This window comes from Manis javanica, chromosome 14 (assembly GCF_040802235.1).
Source record: "Manis javanica isolate MJ-LG chromosome 14, MJ_LKY, whole genome shotgun sequence".
Taxonomy (NCBI): domain Eukaryota; kingdom Metazoa; phylum Chordata; class Mammalia; order Pholidota; family Manidae; genus Manis; species Manis javanica.
The window spans coordinates 1518414-1535222 of NC_133169.1; the positions used below are offsets into that span (position 1 = coordinate 1518414).

The 16809-nt window shown below is 44.1% G+C and overlaps 1 long non-coding RNA gene across 5 annotated transcripts in view; it reads left to right on the forward strand.

Moving 5' to 3' along the window:
* Positions 1-16809, forward strand: part of LOC108399438 (uncharacterized) — a 120127-nt gene that overhangs the window by 29580 nt on the left and 73738 nt on the right. For 2 of the 5 annotated variants that reach the window (XR_005062828.2, XR_005062827.2), the window contains one exon: positions 11-667. This is a non-coding gene — a long non-coding RNA (uncharacterized lncRNA). Of the gene's footprint in view, positions 1-10; positions 668-837; positions 1047-1218; positions 2746-16809 lie in introns of those variants that run through there. The other 3 variants (XR_012125000.1, XR_012125001.1, XR_005062830.2) reach the window with 2 other exon arrangements.

Sequence of the window (16809 nt, forward strand, 5' to 3'; positions counted from 1 at the left end):
TTAAACAAAGAAATGCCTCCGGATGCGGGACAGTGAGTTTTAGCTGGAGGAGGTGCTGGCTTCGGCATGTGACTCTGTGATTCTGACTCGGTTGCCTGGATTTTCCCCTGTAACTGGGCCACCTAAATACTCAGATGCCGGCTCAGAAGATGGTGGTGGGGCTGGACTATGTGCCTTCCTTCTGATTCCTGGTTCCACGGGATTTGGCAGCTGGGAGCTCCGTGGCTCAGAGCAGGGTGGCGACTTGCACAACCTGGGATTCCGACTCGGATTTCAAGCCTTGCACTGAGAATGTTGTTTTCTGTCATGCCAGAGCTCTGTTCCCTGTTTTCCAGGGGATGTGACTCACCTTATTTCTCTCTGCACAAGTCAGTGAATGGGTTAAGGTATCTTTAAAAAACAGCTACATGAATACAAATCAGATTTTGCCTCATTATGCTGCTATTTCCAGCATTTATCTCCGACATGACATTGGGCTTGTCAGGCTCATTATATGAGCTCAGTAATTGTGAGCAGATTGCTTGAGGTTCTAGCAGAGAGCGGATTTGGAGGCGGCTCAGGTCCTCGGTCCCTCCGATCCCCATAATTATCCCTCTGAGTAATGGCTGTGTACCCTTTGGTGGAGGAAAACAAGAGACAAATGGAAATAAACTATTTGTGTAAATGATTGTGAGTTTTTAAAAAAGGTTTATTTTTAACATCCAGCTCTGGGAAAGAGCACATTTAAGATTGTCTGAACTGGGGCCCACGTTTAACTGAACTGAAAATCTGTCCAGCTGGTAGTACTTTCTTTAAGATCAAGTCAAAACTCTCGCCCTTTCTCTCTCCTTCCCACAGCCCGCACAGGTCCAAGTGCTGCTGGCAACTGCCCAGCGTGGTGCAGGGACAGGGGCCAAGGTCAGGAAGCTGAGACAGGCTCCTCCCGGACCCACTCCTGTGCCGCCAGCCGTGAGTGGGGCTTGTCTCCGAACACAGGTGCAACGTGATGCGTGATTCGGCAAACAACACAGTGGCATGTGCCAAAAAACAGCCCTTGCTTCTCCAGGGTAAGAGTTCTGGCTAACTCTTTTCTTTTGCAAATAAACTTGATGTAAATACGGCTTGGGTATGTTTGCTTGACTAATTAATGCATATTAATGAAGCCAGGTCCCTACTTGGGCCACTTGGTTTTTTGTTTTCTGTACCCACCGATTGCGCTCCCGAATCTTGCAAATCTAGGCCCGGATCACCAGCCTGGCCAGCGGAGAAACTCTCAGAGGCAGCTTGCCGTTCCATTCCTCTCACTGGTCAAGTAACACAGGTGATGTGCCCGCCCAATGGTGGGCCTCTCCTTGAATAAGAAGAGGAATTTCTTTGCTTCTCTGGATCTCTGTGAAGTTTACAGAAATAGTCGTCTTAGCTGAAGTGTGAAGTGCATGCATGATACCTGTGCCCTCAACCACGAGGCAGTAACTGCACACGTAACCTGGAGATGCATCATTGCACGCCTGCCTTTGTTTACCATGGAGCCCTGCCACCTGGAGGCAGTGCACCTGGAGAGGGGACTTCGGACCTGCAGAGCACAGGTACTGTTTGGCCGCTAACGCGCCTTGGCCTGAATTCCGGCCCCGCCCTTTCAGTAGCCATGAAAACTTGGGTGAGACCATCGTCTCTTCACTTTTATAAGGCCTCATCTTCATTATGTAAAAAATAAGCCAAGTAGTCAGTGCCTGCCTCATAGGGTTGCTTTAGATAGGGTTCAAAGATAAACTGAGGCAAATGAAAAATTTTGAGTTTATTTGAGCAAAAATCCATTCGAATTGGGCAGTAGGCAATGTAGCAGATAGAAAGGTGCTCCAAGAAGCTGTACAAAATGCAAGATTTTTCTAGGTGGAAGGGTGCAGGGGCAAGCAGGGACAGGGCAGAGGGCAGGCTCGGTACTGCAGTCACCCTCCCATAGGGGGTGGCCAGGGCCCTGCGGGCAGAGGACCTCGCCCCTGCTGGGCAGGTGACTCCTGATTGGCTGGCCCCGGATTCCAGCTCTGGGAGAGCCAACACTGTAACTGAGTTAAGTCTCAGTTTGGTGATGACGGGCTTAGCATGAGTGACTCCATTTGGGCCTGTTGTCTTGTTTGTAGTAGGATGAAGCCAGATGATCGGTGCAAAAGCATTCAGCGTGGTTTTGTAAACATGTTTCATATGTTAATTGCCATCTTAGGGAAGGGAAAATAAGGGTGCGACAGACGAAATAATTTATGAAATGACATTTTGATGCTAGGACTGGATTGATGAAATATTAAACAGAGTCTGTGTAAAGGTTAACTTTCTGCTGTTGGGAGGCAGTTGAGATCATTGATTAAATAATGTATTTAATGCGGGAGAAACAAATGGCAAAGAGGAGCCAAAATCATTTAATTTTAACCTTTATTAACAACTGGCTGGTAAGAACCCCCCGACCAACCAGTCTCCGTAGTTTTCTTTGGCAAAGAAAGAGTCCTTGGTTCCTAGTGGATCCCTGACCGACTCGGGCCCAGGGTGCGCCTCTTACTTGCTCAGAACCAGAGCTTTTCCATTGCAAAGAAGGGATAAGACATCTTAGCTCACGGGGTCCTCATGAGGCCTGAGTAGAATTATGCATGTGAAATACTTCCTTATCCACAAAATGTTTTAGAATGTAAAGTATTATTACTATTATTTTACATGGTGGAGGAGTTAAAAGACAAAGAAATTACTTAATTCCTTGAAAACAGTTCAAGGAGCCACTGATACCCAGATCTGCATTACTGTTTCTAGATCTGTATTACAGTTCTAGACCCGTATTATCATTCTGTTTTTAGACCCGTACTGTTGTTCTCCTGTGGGACAGATGGGCGAAGCCGGCTTGCCCTGGCATCCCCCTGAGGGCTCTCCCCTCATACCGCTCCCGGCCCTCGCTGGCCACGTACGTCCAGGCATCTCACAGGCTGAGGAAGGACTGACTCCTCTTCGGGTATCTTGGTCTTTTTCTCAGGAAAGAGCCTTTCTTCTTAGAGGAGCATTTCTTGATATGGGAGTTATATACCTGGCTGGGGAAAAAATCCATTTGCAAAGAGAGTCTTACAAAGAGAACCCTGAGTCAGATGGTAGGTACTATTCCTGCAGGTTTGTTAATAAAAACGAGCTGCCTCTCACAGGCAGTGTGGCTGACAGTCCTCAGGGGACTGGTTTGTGATGGTGGGTGAAGATGAACGTCACTCAACTTGGGCTGGAAAGGTTCTTACATCTGTGGTTAGGCTTTTCCTGTTTCCAAATGAGAAAACTGAGGCCTGGAGCATGTCACGCCTCCCACTTTCATATCCAGCTTCATCTCTCTCTGTATCTCAGGTTTCATCGTATGTTTTAGCTACATGTTATTTCTCTTTTGGTCTTTGTACTGCTGTTTGCATGCTCACACCTCAGGGCTTTTGCACATGTTATTTCTGTCTTGAACTGTCTTTCTCCACCTGCCATTTCATGTGACTATAGCCTCATCTATGGGATTGTTACTGACACACTTGTAATCGACCCATCTGTCTTCTTCACCAGATTCCAAGTCAGAAGAGAAGTACCATTTCACCATTGCATGTTCCCCATGAGATTGCTTTGCTCTGCCAGGTCCCCATACCATTTGAGATGTTCAATTAGTATTTGTAGAATGAAAACCTAAATGAAGGCACCACTACTTTCATTTTTAATGTTTTAGTCTCTGATGGACATTGTTATAGACTACGAGTGCTTACAGTCCTTATATGACACGTAAGGGCCTGGAATCCTTAAGCCTTCCATCAATGATAAGGTAAAACAACTCCAATTTCCTATTTAAATCTGAGCAAAGACTCAGAAACTACACTGCCTTTCTTGTTCAGCCAAGTAACACATCAAAGATCTGATGAAAAATGGAAGAAATTATGGAAATTTTGGATTCCTGTGGGAAGAAGGCAGACTGACTTTTGGGAATAGCTCCAGCCAAATGAAGGGAATCAAATCCTGGCACTAGGGGAGATGCCTAACTGGTGAGAATTACTGGAGTAAATATCAGTTGAGAAAGGTCAGCTGATGTAGAAACATCCTACCTGCAGGCCTCAGAGCCGGGCCCGGGCACTGGTCAGCACATGTAAGGAGCCTTCTTTTTAGCTGGGGCACAGCCCTCGGGAGCAGGTGGGCACCTGGAATTTTTCTTTGTTTTGTGCTGGGTGACCTCCCAAGTTCCTCACCATTAAGTCACACACAGGTTTGCTCCTTAATTACCTCATGCCCTTGGGTGTGACCTGCAGACCCTTTTGTGAGTAGAGGATTGTGTGTTTGGAACAAGTGGTGACATCAGCATGGAAAGTTGTCTTCTTGGGTGGGAGGCCCAGGAAGGGGAAGGTCACCCTGCAGAAGTGGGATGGCCCCATGCAGGTGCGCGACATGGTTGAAAAGGTATTTTCCATGCAAGAGGGACATTTGTTTTTTATATATTTTATTTTTAAAAATATATCCACGTTATTAAATGCTCACCCCAACTAGTGTAGTCACAATCTGTCAACATAGATGTTAGAGAACCAGACTATGTTCTCTATGCTGTGCTTTCATCCCCATGACTAATTTACATAATGTCTGAGATTTTGTGCCTCTTTATCCCCCCGCCCTCCCCGTCCAATGGGAACACCAGTCACTTCTCAGTGTCTGTGAGCCTATCGCTGTTTGTTCATTTTGTCTGGTTTTGTTTTTAGATTCCACATATAAGTGAAATCACAAGGTATTTGTCTTTCTCTGCCTGGCTTATTTCACTTAGCATAATACTCTCTAGGATCATCCATTTTGTTGCAAATGGCAAGTTTTCTTTTTTTTATGGCTGAATAATATTCCATTTTGTATATGGACCACATCTTCTTTATCCATTCATCTGTTGACAGACACTTAGGTTGCTTCCATATCTTGGCTATTGTAAGTAATGCAGTGATAAACATAGGGGTGCATATGTCTTTTTGAATCAGAGATTCTGTTTTCCTCAGGTAAATTCCCAGAAGTGGAATTGCTTGGTCAAATGGTATTTCTATTTTCAGTTTTTTGAGGAACCTCCATCCTGTTTTCCATACTGGCTGCACCAGTTCACATTCCCACAACATTGTAGGAGGATCCCTTTCCTCTACATCCTCACCAACACTTGTAATTTCTTGTATTTCAGATAGTGGTCATTCTGATCGGTGTGAGATGACATCTCATTGTGGCTCTGATTTGCATTTCCCTAATGATCAGTGATGTGGAACAACTTTTCAAGCATATCTTGGCCATATTTATTTCTTCTTTGGAAAAATGTCTATTCAGTTCCTCTGCCCATTTTTAAAATTTCTTTATTTTTTTTTTTCATCTTGAGTCCTATGAGTTCTTTATGTATTTTGGGTGTTAGCCCCTTTTTGGATAGATCATTTCCAAATATATTCTTCCATACCACAGGTTGCCTTTTTTGTTCTGTTGATGGTTTCATTGGCAATACAGAAGAGTTTCAGTTTGATGTAAAGTCCCACTTGTTTGTTTTCGCTTTTGTTTCCCTGGTCCTGGGAGAAGTATCCAGAAATCAATTGCTCACGCTTATGTTCAAGAAATTTTTCTTCTAAGAGTTTTATAGTTTCATGTCATATTTAGATCTTCAATCCATGTGGAATTTTACTTGTGAATATGGGGTCAGACAGTACTCCAGTTTCATTCTCTTTCATATAGCTGTCCAGTTTTGCCAACACCAGTTGTTCAAGAGACTGTCTTTCCTCCATTGTATATTCGTGGCTCCATTGTATAACTGACTATGTATGCTTGGGTTTATTTCTGGGCTCTCTATTTGGTTCCATTGATCTATGGATATGTTCTTTTGCGAGTACCATACTGGTTTAATCTCTATAGCTTTGTATTATAGCTTGAGATCAGGGAGTGTGATACCCCTAGTTTTTTTCTTCTTAAGATTGCTTCGGCTATTCGGGGTCTTTTGTGATTTCGCATAGCTTTTAGAAATATTTGCTCTAGTTCATTGAAAAATGCATTGGTATTTTGATAGGGATTGCATTGAATCTGTAAATTGCTTTGGGCAGGATATCCATTTTGACAACATGAATTCTTCGTATCCATGAGCCTGGGATAGACTTCAGTTTGTGTCTTCTCCAACTTTTTTCATCAGTGTCTTATACTTTTCAAAGTACAGGTCTTTCACCGCATTTGTTAGGTTTATTCCTAAGTATTTTATTCTTTTTGATGAAATTGTAAATGAGTTATTTTCTTAATTTCTCTTTCTGCTATTTCATTATTATATAAGAATGCAACAGATTTCTATACATTGATTTGATATCCTGAAACTTTTCTGCATTCTTTTATTAGTTCTCATACTGTTTTGCTAGAGTCATTAGGATTTTCTATATATAAATCATGTTATCTATAAACACTGAGGTTTTACTTCTTTCTTACTGATTTGGATGCCTTTTGTTTCTTTTTCTTGTCTGATTGCTGTGGCTTGGACCTCCAGTACTGTGTTGAATAAAAATGATTAGAGTAGGTATCCTTGTCTTGTTCCTGATCTTAGAGGAAAAGCTTTCAGCTTTTTGCCATTGAGTATGATGTTAGTTGGGGTTTTGTGTAATTGTTTTTAATACTCCTATTGTCCTGCCACAAATTGAAATGTTCCCAAAGGCAGACGTTCCCAACAAGATGGTGTTGTCTCAATCATCCCTGAATCCTACAGAACTCACACAGAGTCTAGCATAAAGCAGGCTCTCAATGAAGAATATTTTTGAATGAGTAAGAGGGAGGTGGACACAGCTAAATATTTTAGATGTTTTAGCATATGCATGTCATGTTCATATGTACACTCTTATGACTCAACAACATAGAAAAGAATGGCTGGCTTCTTGCACCTAGCAGCCTGGGCAATGTGTTCTTCTAGGGTCCAACAGGGCAGGTGACTAGTAGAGTCTGGTAAGCCCTGAGCTCCAATGGCACTTCCGTTGCTTATTAACTGTGTGACCTCAGGCAAGTCATCATCTTTCAAAAGAAGAGTCCAGCAATACTACTTACATCTTAAGATGGCTCTCAGGAGTAGCTGAGCTTATGCATGTAAAATGCTTAGCACTATGCTGGTACTTAGCATGCACTCAACCATTTTTAGCAATAGTAACAATAACCAACCCTTATTGAGTACTACTATTATTTGTGTGTGTATATATATATATGTGTGTGTTTATATATATGCATGTATGTATTTATGTGTAGTGTGTCTCTATCTATATCTATCTATATAAAGACATATCCTCAAAACCATCTTGAGAGAAAGGTACCACTAATACTCATGTCTACAGATGAAGAAAGTAACACAGAGATGTTTAATAACCTGCCCCAAGTCATACGACAGTAAGTGGCCAAGCCAGGACTAGAACCTCCGAGTCTGCCATTATAAGGCCCAGGCTTCCTATTGTGTCTTTGCTGTCATTATTTGGCTTTAAGGGGTGTGCGGTGGTTGGGCGGGGGGCATCCTTCGTCAGATGCACTGGTTTCATCACATTCTGCGTGAGGCTGTGCCGTCACCTGGCCGTTTTAATCAGCAAACCTTTCCCGCTCAAGTGTTGCTTTTACCATCGCCTTTCATGTAACCTAGAAGCCTAGAAATTCTGTTTAATTACTGCAGAAATTCTGTTTAATTACTGAAAGCAGATAAAGCCAGAAAAGAAAAGAGAAGAGGCGTAAACCCCCACAGACTCAGTCCTGCCTCCCTGTGCTATCTCGGGGGCCCCCATAAAGTGCATCGTGCTGCTGTGTTTACGGAACTCGTTTCTACCACACTGTGTTTTCCTTACTGAAAACCAAAGCACAGGCAAGAATGTCTTCTGAGTCAGGAAAAGTTCATCAATGAAATATTGACAAATGAGGTGGGGGAGGATCAGGCAAGGTGTATCTCAGGCACGGTTGGCAAATATTTATTTTTAGCGGATTAAATATTAGCACATTGATTTGTGCTAAGAGAACCACCTACTGCTGTTTCTTCTGAAGCGGCCCTGTTACTGGAGTCAGAGAGGCGCTTGTGCTCCCAGGCCTCCAACTGACCCTTAGCTGCGGGGAGCAAGAAGTACCAGCAGAGAACCTTTGGCGTGTGTGGCGTGGCTAGACAGCCAGTGTCCGTCGCCCCTGGAAGTGGGAATGTGACCATGACGGTGTCTGAAAGGGCAGCTGCTCTGAGGGCTGTTAACATGTCTCCCGGCACAGAGTGCGGGCTGGGCGAGGACACTCTGGGACAGCCAGAGGCCCACACCGACCGCGGGGACCGCGGGCTCAGGCTGGACCTGGGGCAACTGCAGGCAGCAGTGAGCCCCGGCCGCGCCTACCCGATGCAGGCTCCTGGGCCCTGCCCTGCGGGTCTCTGCACACTGGCGCTCCGGGCAGCGGAGCCGCTCCAGGACGCCTTGAGGTCACCATGGCAGTGGAAGGAGTTATGGTCAAGACAGTACAGGCAGCCCCGAAGGACCCTCCGAGAGCCCCTGTGGGGCCCCTGCCCAGGGCCCTGGCAGCCTCTGTGGGTGTCCTGAGAATACATGTGACTGGGCCACAGAAGAAAGGAAAAACTAAATTTAGGACATCATCAAACCAGTTTGATGAGTAATATTTGCCTAGAGCTCTGACCCCTTTGTGAGAAACATGAAACCCAAGGATAAGTTATGAGGACAGACACAACGCAGGGAGCCGGCCCGCAGGGCCCCGAGATAATCCTGACGCCGGGCTCCTGGTCAAAGGAACAAGAAACTATTGAGAAGACTTTCGTAATTTATTTAGCAAAGGTCTCCTGTTCTAAGGGAAGGACCGCGTTTTCCTTGTCAGAGGTGAGCAAACACTCAAGTTCATGGCCGTGAGATCAGGTAATTAACAGAATGTTAACTCATTATGCCTGAGACCAAATCCTCCAGGGCAGTAGAAAGCCACTTAGGTGAGAGGCTGGCTTATTGGCACAGCAGAAAACCACTCCTTCCCTCTCTTTGCTTTGAATTGACATAGCAATAAACAGCGTATCAGACACTTTCTATTAAAGCTGACCGCTTTGAGAACCGCAGAGTTAAAAAGAATGGGTGTTAACGTCCCCGTGTGTAGATGAGGCCACCCGGCTCAGACTCAGACGCTCCCAGTGAGGGTCCCACTTCCCCGCCCCCCTGGAATCCAGCCTCTTCCTCTCATGTTAGGATGGCTTCCAACTCTGGGCAAAGTGGGCGGTGGCGAATGGACCGTCAGCAGGAGCCCCCCAAGTTACGTCAGACTGGCCCCCGGGAAGCTCCCGCTGGTTTGGGGGCTCCCTGCACAGGGGAGGCACAGGTGGTCACACTCTGGGTTTATAGCAGGTGGAATGCTGATTGTTGGTGGCATTAAGTGTTGAGCACCTACTGCTCTACTAAGAACTTGTCACCTATAATCCTCACAATAATCTATGAAACTGGTATCGTTACAACTCATTTTCCAGACGAGGCAGTTCCCCAAGGTCACGCCTGCACCTGTATCCTTGGGCTTCCTACTTAATGTTTGGTCATTATCTGCACTCTCGGGGCTGTTCCTCTGAGTCTGAACGAGTCGTCGAGAATGAACACAGTGGGGAAGGAGCCCAGATTCAGAGCCAGGCCCCAGTCCCATTCCTGAACTGTGCTGAGGACGAGCTGTGGGTCTGGGGCTCCTCGGCTCACCCGCACTGAGGGCGGAATCTGACTCCTCACACCCCTGGGCGAGGTTCCATCAACCCCGCTCGGTCAGACCCTGGAGGGTCACCTTCTAACGTCCACAGGCGTCTTTGGGCTTGTGAAGCTCCGGAGGACCATGCTGGGTACCTCAGAAAAACTGAGTCCCCGAGACTGGATTTATTCAGGGCCAGAGCTCCGCTGGGTCCCGAGGACACCCGCCATCACAGGTCCGTGCCGGCTCTGACCCCCAGCGCCTGGTGCCTCCCCGGGCAGTGCCAGAGCAGGTTGGCACCAGCGACAGAGAGCATCATCACCCTAAGCACATCTGCGGTGGCTCTGGGCCACTTAAAAATCGCTTTTGCAGATCACAGGGGCTCACGACCCTCACAACAGCCTCTGAGGTGGGCGCCAGCGTTCTCATCCTGTGGATGAAGAAAGTAAACCCAGAAAGTGGTGTGTCTTGACCAAACTCTAAACCCGGTGGGTGAGAACCTGGGCCCTGACCCCGGCCCTCTGACTCTGACCCTAAACGCACTTCCTTTGCCCCCGTGGCATCCCCGTGGCCTTGGCCGACCCAGCCGGGCTCTGCACCTCCCTCTGCGAAGGGTCAGTGACCTGATGGCTCAGAGCCGATTCGTTCCCAGGTGCCTCCTGAGTACCTGGCACCAAGTAGAAACTCAAAATCACTATGATTCCCTCTCTCTCTGTTTGGAAACTTTGTATATTCTTTTTCTCTCTAGAAATTTACAGCTTAGTCATCCCAGTCTATCTAATTACTATGCAAATGAAAACCCAATATTCTTAAGTTTGCCTATGGCAAGAATTTTCTTGTCAGCGAAGAGCCAGATGAGGATAAATCAGAAATTTGAAAAATTGTCAGCTTGATTCATTGGAATAATCTGGAGCCCCAGAGATGCAGCTTTCTTGTTATTCAAGGCTCTTCATTCCGTTAGCTTCTAAGTCTCCTTTTCCATCTCTTAAACTCAGCTTTAAAGAGTAGACTCACAAATGATATAATGTATTAGTCCTGCCCCTTCAGGCGTTACGTTCAGACATGTAACTTCTAATGGAGACTCCAGCGTCGGAAAATCTACATTCAGACATACAGCTGTCCGCGCTGAGACGTCACCCTTCTCAGTTCACAGTGTCATAGGCAGGACTAGTGCCAAACAATAAACAAGTCTCTAGGCTAGATTTTCCAGTTTTTTATGTTACTACTAATACACATTTTTATGTTAGCCATCATTATTATTTTTCATACCAGAAGCTCCGTGGCCTACATTTTCCCACCTCACTTTCACAACTGGGGGGGATAATGGGGACTTTGGGTTGGCATCTTTGTTAATGTTAACATTCTTATTTTTGTCACGGCTGGGTTTTTTTTTTCCAACTCTAGTGGTTCGTGGTGTTGGAGAAGGAAAGCCAGACCATTTTTTGTTGACCTGCTATGTGCGTACGGCTTTTTGCATCATCACAGTCAATCTGTTCGGCCTGCGGAGGAGGGGGCAGAGGTGCACAGGGCGACACCGGGGTCTGTTCCCCCTTCATTCCGCAGCCTCCTGGATTCCTTTATGCTCTTCGTCAGGACCTGTGGTGGAGCAAAGAAAGGGGGAGAGGTTTGGGAGCAACGTCAAGATCTTGCCAACAATCCTGTGTTAAAGGAGAAGAGCGGGAACACATTTGTGGGAGGTTCTCTAGTCGAGGAAGGCAGGAGGGCACAGGGGGAGTAAGGTGACTGCAAACAGGACCCCTGCCTCTGAGTCCCGGCTCCATCACCACATCCCTTTGGGCCTTCAGGTGAATTCTGAACTCTGTCTGAGCCTCAGCACCCCCGTACATTAAAACAGAGATTTGGTGTATAAATCTCCAACTTCGCTTCCAGCGCTACGGTCTTGTGAATGAGTCTTCTCATCTGACTCAAGTTATGCTCAAACTATTCAGGCTTACAAACAGTTATGTCACGTACACTAGGGTTTTAAGAGCTCAGTTTTGGTAATATTCAGGAATGGATTTAACAAAAAGTAGAACTGATGGAAGGTGGGTTGCTGAAGCCCTCCTGTATCCTCGCCTTAGGCAGCGGGGTTGGTGATTGCCAGATAAAGGTTTATTTTGTAGCAGCCAGAGAAACAGGGTGGGTCTGGTGGCTTGGAAGGTGCAGCCACTTTGGGATCCTTGCTTCCGCATGGGATCAGATACAGTCTCGCGGGCACAGCCTTGGGGCTGAGCTGGGAACCATAAAGCTGCGGCCATCGCCAAGGTCAGGAGCTGAGACCCTCACTCCACAGGGTCCTCCTGCCCAGCGACTCGGGAATGGATTGAATGGCATGAACGGCTTTGGCTCCTGGAACACAGAGGAGGGAATAATCACTTCACGGTGAGGATGCTGGCAAAGGCTGGGGTCACTCATCGGGGTGACGGAAGACTGGGCCTTTTTTAAGGCTGAATAGGACCCAGGTCCAGAGAGAAGAGCCGGGGGCTGGGAGGGGGACAGGAGATGCGGAGCCCAGGGCAGCTGGCAAAAGATGAGCCGGCAGCTCAGCCCAGAGGCCTCCGGAGCCTGACCCGGATTGTCTAGCCTCTGAAGAAACGTGGGGCTATGCAGAGAAGGCACAGATGGAAACTTTCAGTTCTTTCCAGTTTTCCTTTACTTGAGTGCATTTTGTTCAATGGCAAAGAAGGTAGTAACCAAACTGGTTATAAACTTGCTTTTTTCAAGCGGTGATTTCAGAGTCTACTCTGAAGAGGGTAACCGACCCCTTCAAAAGAACGTGCTCGCCTTTGTGCAGTTGGCTAACTTAAGGTCCCTACAAAAAGTAATGTTATAGAATGTGTGATGTAGCAACTGGGTCTGTTAGGGTGCAGGCTTCCGAGGCTTCCCCAGAGAACAAACTACACAGGCATAGAGATGTAAATTCAAGCAAAGTCTTTATTCAGCCAACTAGTTGGGGTCCAAGTCAGCCCGATGCAGTGGGTCTCAACAAGGACCCCGAGCACTCAGAGCCAAGGGTTTATATAGCAATTTCAAAGCACTTAACTCATAGCAATTTTCTATAACTATACATTATTCTTGCAAGACATATATCCTGGGGTTAAGCAAGGGCAGGGTAAGACTACTCCTCAATGGTTAGGGAGGTTCTGCACGATAAGCTTGGTATGTAAGATTTACTGACCAAGGTTAGCTGACCAAGGGTCACAGCTGCCCACCACCCGGTGCTCATGATTAACTTGTTTTTCAAGGCCTTACCCAGTTCCAGTTTTTCTTTCTAAGTCACATACTCAGAAAATGGCTTCTAGGCCTTTAAGATGGCTATGCTTATGCTAACCTATTTCTATTCTTACATTCCCCTCTTCTTCTTGTATCTATTTCAATCATGAAATTAGGGGTCATCTGTTTGGTTAACACTCTGATAGCTCTCTCTCAACACTATGATTTGCACGGTGCTAATGCATTCTTTGATAAAGGTAACACATGGAGTGACTCCGGTTTGGCGGGCCTACTACTTGTTAGAATAAGCTGGGGTGGTGTTGATTACTTCTGTCTTGTTGTAGAGGGAGGTGTAAGTTTTAGGAACTCTCTCAATGCAGGTTCTTTGCCTACTTGCAGAGGATAAAGTGAGTCTCGGTCTTTGTCTTCTACAGATAGGGACTCTAGCTGCTGCTAGGGAAAAGGGGCGATGACCGCTCTGGCTGCTTCGTGCTGAGAAGGGGGTGCAGTAAAGGGTGCAGCTAGGTCTCTATTACTGGTCAGTTGAGAGGGCTTCAGAAGGCTGGCGCTTCTATTACTATTTGCAGTTTTGTGGCTTCTAGGCAAGATAAAACAAATTGTGTTATTAGGTTATGTAGCAACATCTGGAGTTGGATTTTCTATTCTGGAGGCTGCAGTTATTGAAACAATACTTTTCTCTAAAATCACCCTCATTTTTATTAGAAGTAACCAGGTTAAGAAAATAATTAACAGCTGGCTTGATCATTTGCACAAGTGCAGCAAGAAGAGCAATTGATTACACAGGCTCTTTTAAATATGCTTTGCTGGAACTTTTTGTAAGGAATTTCAGATTGAACTTTTAAAGGCCTCTTGAGGCCAGACAGCCAAGCTAGACTTGCCATCAGGCTTTGCCTGCAGTACCTGTAGATTTGGATGAATTCTTCTCTTCTCGAGGTCTCTGAACCTGCCAGGAAGTGACCTTGTTTACTCACCTGGTAAGGCTGCTGGGAACTCTGTAAGCAAGGTACCAGGCCAGTTCTTCCAAGGGGCTTTGTTGGCTTTATAAAGTCAATCTTAGTTCCTTAAAGTTGTTCACATCTGAGTCCATGCACATGTCTCTCAGGTATGACATTCCAGTCAAAGCCCTGGCAGTATAACCAGTGTTCTTAAGTAGTCTTCTCACAAGGAAAGCAGATTCTTATTGAACTCATGCAAATAAACATACTGCCATGGAATACAAAAACAGTCACTGAAAGTTTTTAAACTCTGGAGGGATCAGGTAGAGAGAAGGAAGTTTCAATTCTGCTCATAAAGATAGTCATTTACTAAACTGTTGTCAGTTTAAGAGAACAAGGTTAAAACACTTTATCAGCAACATTTGAAACAAAAAGACACAAAATCATTTTCTTTAGTTTATGTAATTTTATGTAACTAATACCTGTTCTGCTGAAATCTAGTTCTTTACCAGTTTAGGGATAATACTATAAATGACAAAAGACTTACAAATGACAATGGTTAAAGATCTGATGAGAGCTTACTGTAAGACAGTTGACATAAGGAAATTCTGATATTTCTGTAATACAAAACATTTAGTAACAAAGTTTAGCATCATTCTCTTTGACAGTGCTTTCCTGGTAAATAAATATATATATATCAGATAAATAAGCCAAATTAGTCAAATACTTTCTCTAATGAGAAAAAATTCTTCTGACATGTTCCAGGGGCCCTCTGGAAAATATCAGAGTTAACTAGAGGTAAAAGCACTTTTTTTTGAACTTAGCATAAGTGTCCAAGACCAGATACAAAAAAAGCAGAGAAAGTGCTTAAGTCTACAGGTCTTCTCTGAAAGCTTCAAGAATGTTTTACTCTTTAATAGTAGATATAAGCTGCTATGTGTCGCTCCTTTCCTTTCATCCCCCATGTTTTTTTTTTTTTTTTTTTTTAAAACATACAGCATATAAATTAAACAAGAAGACCTGGTGGTTGTCAAAAAAAATCTATTACAACCTTTCTCAAAAGTGGTCACACGTTTGTCCATTTAAACTTTTACAGTGAAACTTGTTTTTCTGGGAGAAACATAATCTTGTCTAGATTCTAGTTTAATTTTTAAGAATAAATTTTGGTTTGTTAACTAAGTGCATTTAATCAGCTGAAAAAAGCTTTGTTACCATTCTGCTTAGGTGGATAAATTAAGAAAACAAATAATCAGTAACAACTTTAATCATTTGTTGGTTAGAGATTTTTCCACTTATAAAAATATATGGAATAAATAATTCAATTACTCAGGCCATGCAATCGTTTTCAATAACAAAATATTTCAAAGGCAAATAAAGCTTATACAGTTGTTAACAAACTTTAGCTTTTCGTCTTTTTAATATTACGATTTCATTTTTTTTTTTTAATATTCTGGCAACTCACTGAGACTTTAAGCATGAGAAACTGCTTTGATCTTTCAACATTAAGAGCAGACTAACAGTTAAAGAAAACTGTTTAACTGGAAACGAGATTCTAATTTTGCTGTGCACTTGATATCAAGACTCACTTGCTTTAATTTCACTAGGCACGACTATATCTGTAAGAATATAGTAATTTATTCTTCATTTGCTCCATGGTCCCAAGCACATAAACCGGTGAGAATTATGCCTGGGCTTGCCTGCGGCTTGACTGGGTTTATCTCACCTTATCTCTAAACATCTTGACCCTCCCCCCAAAGCAACAGGCTGAGCGGATCTTCCACAACAAAAGGCACCACGCTGTTTTCTTTCTTTAAATAAATAGCTGTACTTTAGAACAAAGTTACTTTCTTTTATCACAAAACACATTTTTTAGCATGCAGAAGAGTTTTCATTCTTTATACTTTTTCTTATTAAAACATACATTTTTTAGCATAGAGAAATGTTTTATTACTTTAAGTAGTTTTAATTAAAACTTAAAACCATTAGAAACTTTAATTTCCAGTGAACACCGAGAAGCAGGCCATTGTAAACTGTTAAACTAACATTCTTTAGATTGACAAATTTATGAACACATTTTATAATTTCTGTAACCATGAGCTTTACAGCACAATCTCTCATAGAGTGTATCTTCTTAACTTAGCAAAACTTTAAGGTTTTAGGTTTCTACAAAGATTCTCAGGCAGTAGGTAGGTATACACACTGTAACACACAATTAAAAAGAGGTTCACTTGCTTCAGTCATTTAGTTCACTCATTTGTAACAACTATTCTAGATTACTTACAAGACCTTTACTGAATATTAGACAAAGCCAAGCCTTTAAGCATTTTATTTTTAAAAGATTTAGCAGATAACATGACTTAAATGACCTCAGGTAAATTTAGGCAGCTGATAACCACAAGGACATGCCCGCCTCAGGCAAACTCAAATTAGCATTAATGCTTAACACTTTTTATCAGGTTTTCTGGAAGTTTTAGAATACCCAATTTTTACAAGCGCTTGTCTTTAAATCAATTTCATTAATACCATCCGGAGGTAGAAAGATATATTCATTTACACACTTAGGGGGTCGTCTGAGTCTGTCTCATGGTGAGAAAGAAGGAAAAAGAATATGAGGGAGACAAAGGCGAAGGATGAAGATGCCACTTCAAACAAAATGACTGTTGTATGTGCTTGTGAACGAGTGCCTGTCGTTGCACAGTTTTTCTTCCACGGGGGACGCGAATTTATCTGGGATTCGTGGCTGTGACCCCCTTATCCTGTCACGGGAGTCTTCTAGCGGCGGGCGCCCTAATGGCTCTTAATTGCCCGACCCGTGCCCGTGGGGAATGATGTAGTGGCAGAAAGGAGGAACGGAGAGAGCAGGAGAACCTTAGAACAAGGAAACTTAAAATGAGAAGCGCAAAAAAATATAAACTGAAACCAAAACACAGTAAAACAGTCAATGATAACACTAAGCACACACACACCACATCTGATC